General features: G+C 41.6%; 1 protein-coding gene across 2 annotated transcripts in view; it reads right to left on the bottom strand.

The window, feature by feature from the left end:
- The window catches only part of LOC113526593 (adhesion G protein-coupled receptor L1), a 43,801-nt gene extending 40,813 nt beyond the window's left edge, over nt 1-2,988 (bottom strand). For both annotated transcript variants that reach the window (XM_034300098.2, XM_053229803.1), the window contains exon 1: nt 1,639-2,988. The gene's annotated coding sequence lies outside the window, so the exon portion shown is untranslated. The remainder of the gene's footprint in view (nt 1-1,638) is intronic.
- Nucleotides 2,989-9,215: the final 6,227 nt, after the last annotated feature.

Below are 9,215 nucleotides of genomic sequence, written 5' to 3'. Positions count from 1 at the left end.
TCTTTATCTTTCACAATTTTCTCTCTTCATCTCTTTCTCTCTCTCTCTTTCCATCTCTCCCTTTGTCTCTCTCTGACAATCTTTCTCCCTGTGTCTCTCTCTCTCCATCTCCTTCCTTCTCTCAGTGTCTCTATCTCTCTCTCCTTCCTTCTCTCTCAGTGTCTCCATCTCTCTCTCCATCCTTCTCTCTCTCAGTGTCTCCATCTCTCTCTCCCTCCTTCTCTCTCTCAGTGTCTCCATCTCTCTCTCCCTCCTTCTCTCTCTCAGTGTCTCCATCTCTCTCTCCCTCCTTCTCTCTCTCAGTGTCTCCATCTCTCTCTCCCTCCTTCCTTCTCTCAGTGTCTCCATCTCTCTCTCCTTCCTTCTCTCTCAGTGTCTCCATCTCTCTCTCCATCCTTCTCTCTCTCAGTGTCTCCATCTCTCTCTCCCTCCTTCTCTCTCTCAGTGTCTCCATCTCTCTCTCCCTCCTTCTCTCTCTCAGTGTCTCCATCTCTCTCTCCCTCCTTCTCTCTCAGTGTCTCCATCTCTCTCCCTCCTTCTCTCTCTGTGTCTCTATCTCTCTCTCCCTCCTTCTCTCTCAGTGTCTCCATCTCTCTCTCCCTCCTTCTCTCTCAGTGTCTCCATCTCTCTCCCTCCTTCTCTCTCTCTGTGTCTCCATCTCTCTCCCTCCTTCTCTCTCAGTGTCTCCATCTCTCTCTCCCTCCTTCTCTCTCAGTGTCTCCATCTCTCTCCCTCCTTCTCTCTCTCTGTGTCTCCATCTCTCTCCCTCCTTCTCTCTCTGTGTCTCTATCTCTCTTTCCCTCCTTCTCTCTCTCAGTGTCTCCATCTCTCTCTCCCTCCTTCTCTCTCAGTGTCTCCATCTCTCTCCCTCCTTCTCTCTCTCTGTGTCTCCATCTCTCTCCCTCCTTCTCTTTCTGTGTCTCTATCTCTCTTTCCCTCCTTCTCTCTCTCAGTGTCTCTATCTCTCTCTCCCTCCTTCTCTCTCTCAGTGTCTCCATCTCTCTTTCCCTCCTTCTCTCTCTCAGTGTCTCCATCTCTCTTTCCCTCCTTCTCTCTCTCAGTGTTTCTATCTTTCTCTCCCTCCTTCTCTCTCAGTGTCTCAATCTCTCTCCCTCCTTCTCTCTCTCAGTGTCTCCATCTCTCTCTCCCTCCTTCTCTCTCTCAGTGTCTCAATCTCTCTCCCTCCTTCTCTCTCTCAGTGTCTCAATCTCTCTCCCTCCTTCTCTCTCTCAGTGTCTCCATCTCTCTCTCCCTCCTTCTCTCTCTCAGTGTCTCAATCTCTCTCCCTCCTTCTCTCTCTCAGTGTCTCAATCTCTCTCCCTCCTTCTCTCTCTCAGTGTCTCCATCTCTCTCTCCCTCCTTCTCTCTCTCAGTGTCTCCATCTCTCTCTCCCTCCTTCTCTCTGTCTCTCCATCTCTTTCCATCCTTCTCTCTCTGTCTCCATCTCTCTCTTTCCTATTCTCTATCTCTCTCCATTTCTCCCTCTGTCTCTCTCTCTCTCTCTTTCTCTCTCTCTCTCTCCATGTGTCTGTCCCTCCCTCCATCTCTCTCCATCTTTCCTTCTGTCAATACATAGACATAGGTAGTGTGTGTGTGTGTGTGTGTGAGTGTGTGTGAGGCAGTGCTGTCTCCCTCTACCTTTCTCCTGTATCCTTCCTCTCCTGGTCTTAGCATTCGTCCTCCATTATCCTCCTTCTCTTCTTCCTCTTCGTCTTCCTCTTCTCTTTATTCCTTCTTCTCTCCTCTTCGGGCTCGAGCGCATAAACATTAAAGTTTAATAAGCCGCCATCTTCCTGGCGCGCGCGCTGCCCACGGCGTAAAATCCCCACCTTATGGCATCAAGGGAAATGTGGCGGGGGGCAAATAGTTTCTTTCCCACACAGAAAAATATATATGCATATATAAATCTGAGTGTGTTTATACAGATATACAGGATGCAGGCTAAGTGGCTTCACCACACCGCTCTTTAGTCGGCCATTTTAAAAACGCCAAAACCATCAAGACGCGCGCGCATCGGGAGCGTTTTGTCCGGTAGATGAGTCTCCAGAGTCACCAAGTGTGTCAAAGGACCGAAAATAAAACACTTCTCTTTTAAAAAAAGACAGATTAAAACCCCAAGAGAATTAAGGATGCGCCACAATACGAGGGAAAAATCAGCCAATCTGGCAACACGGGTGAAAAATAAGCACTGCGCGCGTGCGAGGGAAAAGCAAAGGTGGAAAAAAGAGTCAGATTTTCGCTCGGAGAGATGAAGATGATGCTGAGAGTGATGGTGATGATGGTGATGATGCTCTCAGGAGAAAACACATGTCGCATTAATACGCGGAAAAAACCACACACACACACACACATACACACACATACACACACATACACACACCCTGCATCCGGAATTTCCTACACAAGCCTCAGCAATCGGAGGATTCCTCCAGGCATAACACACACACCAGAGCTGCTTTTTATCCTCCACACACTCCTCCACACTCCTGCATGCAGCGCGCTGAGGGGTGTTCAGCTCAGAGCCCAGGCCGGATGTGCGCTCCGCACTGACAGACCTCTTCAGAGCTGTGGAGTCAGTGTGTGTCTGCAGATAAACACACACCCAGATAACACTCACAACAAAGCTTCACTATAAACCTGCGGAAAGAAGAGTTACTGAGAGGGATGTGGACTGTGTGCATGCATGATCCGCCCAGGTCAGTCATTCAGTCAGTCAGTGCGCACACACACACACACACACACACACACACACACACACACACGCAGACGCAGCTCTGATCCTCTATCCATAATAAATCCCCCTGCTTTCATCATCATCCTCATCATCCTCATCACTCTCATCACCCTCAGTCCTGATCAGCGTGGAAATAAATCACACAGGCCTTGCGGGTCACGCGCACGTCCAGATTCACATCTCAGTCCGTGGATCGAGTGCGTGCTTTCGGCGGTGAGGCTCGTGCGCTGCGCTCCTGCGTGCGTCTGGGATGCGGGGTTGCCAGATTGGAGAGAAGTGCGCTGTCTGCAGGGTTGCCAGGTTTCAAGGTTGGGATTCAATTTAGCAATAGTAATGCTGTGGTGTGTGTGTGGTTTTTTCCAGGCTGAAACCACACACACACACACACACACACACACACAAACACACACACACGCACATATATATACACACACATACACACACACAGACGCACACACAGACGCACACACGCACACACACATACACACACACACGCACACACACACACACACACACGCACATATATATACACACACATACACACACACAGACGCACACATATACACACATACACACACACACACACATACACACACACGCACACACATATATACACACACATATATACACACACATACACACACACACATACACACATACACATTCATACATACAGACACACACACACTATCATGTTAGTGTCGTGTCACTGGTGCACTCAGAATAAACCAGCACCCAAGTTATATCTCCTCAGTGGTGGGCCGATGTTTATGGATCAAAGCGACAATCATAAATCAGTTATAATTATTATTAAAAACGACACACAAAAAGTCTGTAAAAAAAAAAAAATTGAAACTGATGTGTAAATAATTTAACAGGCTAGCGAGGTGATTTGTCATTAACTTGGATATAAACAATCCTTCTCTACATCATCACCATTCCTGAATTAATTAGTCCCATATTGATCAGAAGCTACTAAATAAAATGATGATATAATTATCAAATAAATATATAAATATCAGATTATATCATAGCAGATTCACTGGTATCATCGAATATTGAATGTAGACATAGGAGAAGTGGACCTAATAAAGTTGCATATGGGTGTATAAAATATTTCTCCTTGCACCTGCCCTATATTTGTATTTTATTTATTGTGAACAATAGCGTCAGGTCGAGGGTAAAAGCTTATGATCAGTTAGCTAAGCTGTTATGAGCTGTATGGATGCTGGTCTGATGGTGACCTTCATTATGGAAACGCAAAACCAGAACATAACCGACAACAGTAGCCATGGAGGGGGTGCCAATACTTTTGCAAAGCAACAGAAGGGAAACAATAATCTAGAATTCAATCTAAATCCCTGCATAACCAAACAAACATTCCCCACCATTAAAAACAGAAGAATCAGCAATTATTATTATTATTATTATTATTAATTTAAAATAAATAAATAAGCACTGCCAACCTAAAGTCATATTTTTCAAGCTAACGTAAATGAATTGGGAATTAAATTCTCCCAGTGAGAGCGAAAATCCCAAATCTGGCAACACTGCCATCATGAAGGTCTTCCTCCTCTTCTTCCTCTTCCTCCTCCTCCTCCTCATTCCCTCTCTGAATGAATCCAGTACCTGCCAACCTGCTTCCCAGAATGCATTGTGCTTCTTCTCTTCCTTTTAGATTCTACACGTCCAACCATTTTTTTTTTTTTTTTTTTTTTCATGGACCAAACAGAGTCGATTGTTCCTGGTTTGCATGGGGTGACCTGTTATTAAAATCCATCTCAGCGTGTCTTGGCATGGAAATCTATTCTTTCAATGTCGGCTGCCAGCTCAGTGGAATTTTGCATGTTAAAAAATACATTTACATGCAGACGAGGCTGGTGGAAGAGCACGCAGTGTGCTGATGGCACCAGTGTAACAGGTACAACAGTCTTGTCAGGGTTTTTTTTGTTTTTTTTCAGAAAAAAAAACTGTCTGCCATAACTGACACACTTATCTTGTTAGTGGTACAGTTAGAGAATAACAGCTCATATTTTTCCAACCATCACTCTTCTACCCTCCATCGAGGGTAAATAATAATTGCTCAGTGGTGACTTTGTGCTGTAGTCAGTGATTGTACACCACATATGTGGGAGAACCTGACAAACAGCCAACTAAACAACCAAACAAAACACACCATGTCCTGCTCTTATAGTAACATACTGAGTGACAGGGTAGTGTGATGGAGTTACTCATACCAGCCTGAAGCACTGACACTGGAGACTCCTTCCGTAAGTACCTGTGATCTGCAGCTGCACTACTGTCAGAGCTGCTGTTGAATTGTATAAGTGTATACATCACAAACTACATCCCATTAGCTATCCAAAGAACCCTTGAAGAACCTCATTTTCTAATAGTGGTAAATGAATCACTGTAAATAAAGGCCGTTGTCTTGTTAATGAAAATGAAGCTGAATCAAATGAAACTCTAGCAACTGGACTGTACAACAACTGAGACAAAAAGATCAACAATGTCCATCAGTAATCAATAAATATCAAATGAATACGGTTCTCAGGAGAGAGATAGCAACCGTTTTAAAGACTAATCTATAATTAGACACAGTGTTCTGCTAAACAGCCAGTTTTTTACATCAACTCTTATGTGTATAATTACATAATAAATAAAAAGAGCATGTTGTTGCTTTCCATCTGAATGTTCAGTAGAAGAACTTGTTGAATTAACCCATGGACTGTATATACTCATACACATGGACTGTATATAATCTGGATTATGTAATCTGATTACAATTAAACCTCCGTAATCAGACTAGGATACATTTGATAATATGCATAATCAGATTATTTAGTCATGAATTACTAGATTTTTGATGTCAGTGAATCATAGCGTATTAATTTGTAATTTAGTGGGCACTTAGATGGCGTAATAGCGTAACGACTACTGGGATAATGTAATGCGTAATGGCAAAAAACCATAAAAATAAAAAAAGAAAATGATAACAATAACAATAACAAAAAAAAGGTAAAAATGTGGGGGAAGTTCAAGCTATAACCTATAAGCTTTTTTTCTGGGAGGAGTGATGAGTCATAGATCTCTATGAGAGATCTTTAAAGAAAGTTATGGTCCCTGAAAAGGGAATTGGTGGTGTTGAGGGTTACTGACCCAGGTTTAATAAAAAAAAAATAAAAAAGTAAAATTGTCTCACTTGTAAAGCTGCCATCTTACTCTTCCAGCGGTGCCATAAAGAGGGAGAAGATTCCAAGGGTCAAGTGTAGAGAAGGAGCCCGAGAGGAACGTAGGGAACAAACGTTGTCCAAGAGAATGAAAATTGTCCAGGGGGAATCCAGGGTGAATTCTGGCCTCACACCCAGTGCTCCCAGGAGGGACTCCAGATCCACCAGCACCCTGACCAAGCTAAAGAGTGTACTGAAGATGAATGAATGAATAACACGGTTTTCACGCGATCATACATTACTCAAGCAGATATAATCGCATGTGAAATGTTTGTGATTTCTCCGCAAGTGAAAGATCATGGAGCTAGATGAAAATAAAGGACTGGGAGTGACAGATATTACAGAATTAAATAATCACAAGGGTGTGATGCGGTGGGATTTACAGCTCATTTCCTTTATGTCGTGTTGCACCCAAGTAATCAGATTTTTCAATTATTTGTGTCTTTGGCGTCTTTGTTAGTGTCCATTTCGCCTTGTGTTTAAAGCTCTTTCTGAAAGGCTTTATATGCACTCTCTGTATTGGAAAGTAAAGTTTTTTTGAAAGTTTTGCACTGGATTGAAAAAAAAAGCGTTTACATGTACAGTACTGTGCAAAAGTCTGAGGCACATGTAACAAAGATCTGTGAAGCAAATATTTACTTTCAAAATACTTCAATGAATCGTTTCTACATTTGTCTAATCCTGTTCTTATTTTCTTCCCTTGTGTCCTGAGAAGGCGGAGCTAAGAAGCAAAGTGCAATTAAAGAAAGGAGAAGCTCCTCAGGGCTTATGGAAAACTCACATCCATTTCACATATGATCATTTTTTTCCATTTCATAATGAACAATCTGAACTCATGCTGAGGTGTCCTTCACTTTAGCAGAGTCTTTTATACATTTAAGCCATCTGTAGGCTTTTTGTAGAGGTTTTGTATGTTTCCTACAGCAGATTTTGACAAGCCTAATGTGCTGCTTATGATTTTGCTTGATTCTGCTTTTTTGAACGTCTTGGCACTGACACTTATTTATACACTATATTGAGATACATCTGTAATAAATGTGTGTGCGCAGTGCCCTGTGATGGACTGGCTTCCCATCTGGGGTGAATACTCCTGCCTTGAGCCCAGCGTTCCATCATTATCTCTCAGTAAATCAGAGATAATATAACGAAACCAGTAGAGTTGAGCCTTACAGCATGGGGTCACATCATAGGCATAAAACTATAACACATAGGGACAAATCCAAGCAACGACAGATTCATCATTCATCAATGCTATTTTTGTAAATCAGTTGTTCTGGAGTCTCTTCGAATAGTAAAGCTATGTTTGTTGTTAGTCAGATCTTTTGTTCAAACCAGGTAAAACAAAACTTATTTCTAGTTTCTTCTCCTAAGACACAAAAATCAGTGATCGAGAAAGTAATGCATCGTTCATGTGTATTACACACTACTGTATGATGATGATATGATGATGATGATACTGTATGATGATGATATGATCATTTCTGTAAGTATAATCACTGATCTACAGTCTGGGGTAGAAAGAAATCAGCCCCAGGCTCAATTCTTCATACCATTCTGGTGAACACTGGTGGTGCTGTTAAACTCCGTTCCACACACACACACAAAAAAAACACCTCAGACCAATTTTTATCAGCAATTTAACATGGTATGGATCCTAAAAAAATGACCTTTATTTTTATGTTTTTTTTTCTTAAAGGAAATGGAAGACTTTATATCATTTATAGCAGCCAGACCTGCCAGTGATGCAATGCCACCAGAACTCTGAATGAACTGAGATGGTTTCTATTCTTTTACATATTTTCTTTACATGGTGAGATGGTTCCTCTGCAGTCCCTTCCGTCACAATAGTGCGTCTGTGCTTGTGCTTGTTTGTCTGAAAAGTCGAAGGAAACACAAGTGTGTTAAATGACTCATCATATCAATTTTTAGTCTGGCACAAAGGTCAAAGTGATTCACATCCTCAATGTGAAAAAAAAAACATGATTCAAAGAGAGAGTGATTCATGACTTGCGGCTTCCATTAAACCCTGGAGACTGATCTTCCTTTAATAAAACTTCCAAGGAGGCATCCGAGACAAACGTTTATACCGCACAGGTGACTTCATTCAATAGATACAACCAAATATGACTAAGTGCATTACGTTGTGTGTAAGCTGGTGTTGTGGAATGTTGAAGACAACTTGCTAGCTATGTTTCAACACAAACATTTCACAAAATTCAAGTGCATATGTTTGAAAGAACTGTGAGAAATAGCACCATGTGTGCAATAAGAACAGTCCCAGTAGAGAACCCTGTGGTTCACCAAAGAGAACGCCAGACAAACACACAATCATAAAGAGAATGGAACATTCGCAAGGTCTTAGTTTATGTACAGCAACGTTTTAAACATTACACTAGCAAAAACACTTTTTTTCCCTTTATCTGCAATATTTTTGTTCATTTTTCTGATGCAGAAAACAATAATTTGCATAACAGCCAAAGCAGCAAAGTCTCAGGCTGAATCTGAAATTACCTCAAGCCTTTCTGTAATGTTTTATACCAGTTTCATATCAAACACAATAAATTCAGAAAGACTCTGAGGTTCTCTTCTTTCTGCTGATTTGCTTATAAATCATATATTTGTATCATACACTCTTTGTCTCCAGAGACATTATGTGTCTATGCGGAGAATTGCATTGACTGTTTTTTCTAAGAACGCTATTCAGTATTCTGTATTATTCTATAGTTTTATTAAACCAGGGCTTTTTCTGAACCTTTGGAGACCTTAAATGACATCTTACTCGTCCCCAACCCCAATCATATGGCAGCCTGACCCATAGTAACACCCTCAGCTCACCGTCCCTTACCTTATCGCCAAAATATTTTATTTATTTCTATATAAAATTCAGTAAAGTAGAAAACACAAGGTCCTTCATCAGCTGTGTAGGCAAAGTGCTTCTGAGGCTGTAGGGGGTTAAGCCAGTAGAAATTCCAAATGATTTCTTCTTCTTTATGTTTCCTGACTTCATTGCTGCAATAACAACAACCACTAGCAACTCAAACTGAGTAATAACATCTCTAATGCCATGTCTATCAAACAGAGAAGTCGGCAAAACTCTGTGGAATAAATGTCACATTTTGATAACAGCTATTACACGGTCAGCCATTTTGACCATCTACAGGTTTCTACAGCCTCAGAAGCAGATTTCTTGCACAAAACATCCTGTTTCTCTGTAAACTTTGTGTGCTTCACCTTACTTCTACTATATCCAC

Source organism: Pangasianodon hypophthalmus, chromosome 26 (genome assembly GCF_027358585.1).
Source record: "Pangasianodon hypophthalmus isolate fPanHyp1 chromosome 26, fPanHyp1.pri, whole genome shotgun sequence".
Taxonomy (NCBI): Eukaryota; Metazoa; Chordata; class Actinopteri; order Siluriformes; family Pangasiidae; genus Pangasianodon; species Pangasianodon hypophthalmus.
The sequence above is the reverse complement of the archived record's forward strand: the minus strand, read 5'-3'. Positions and strand labels throughout refer to the sequence as shown.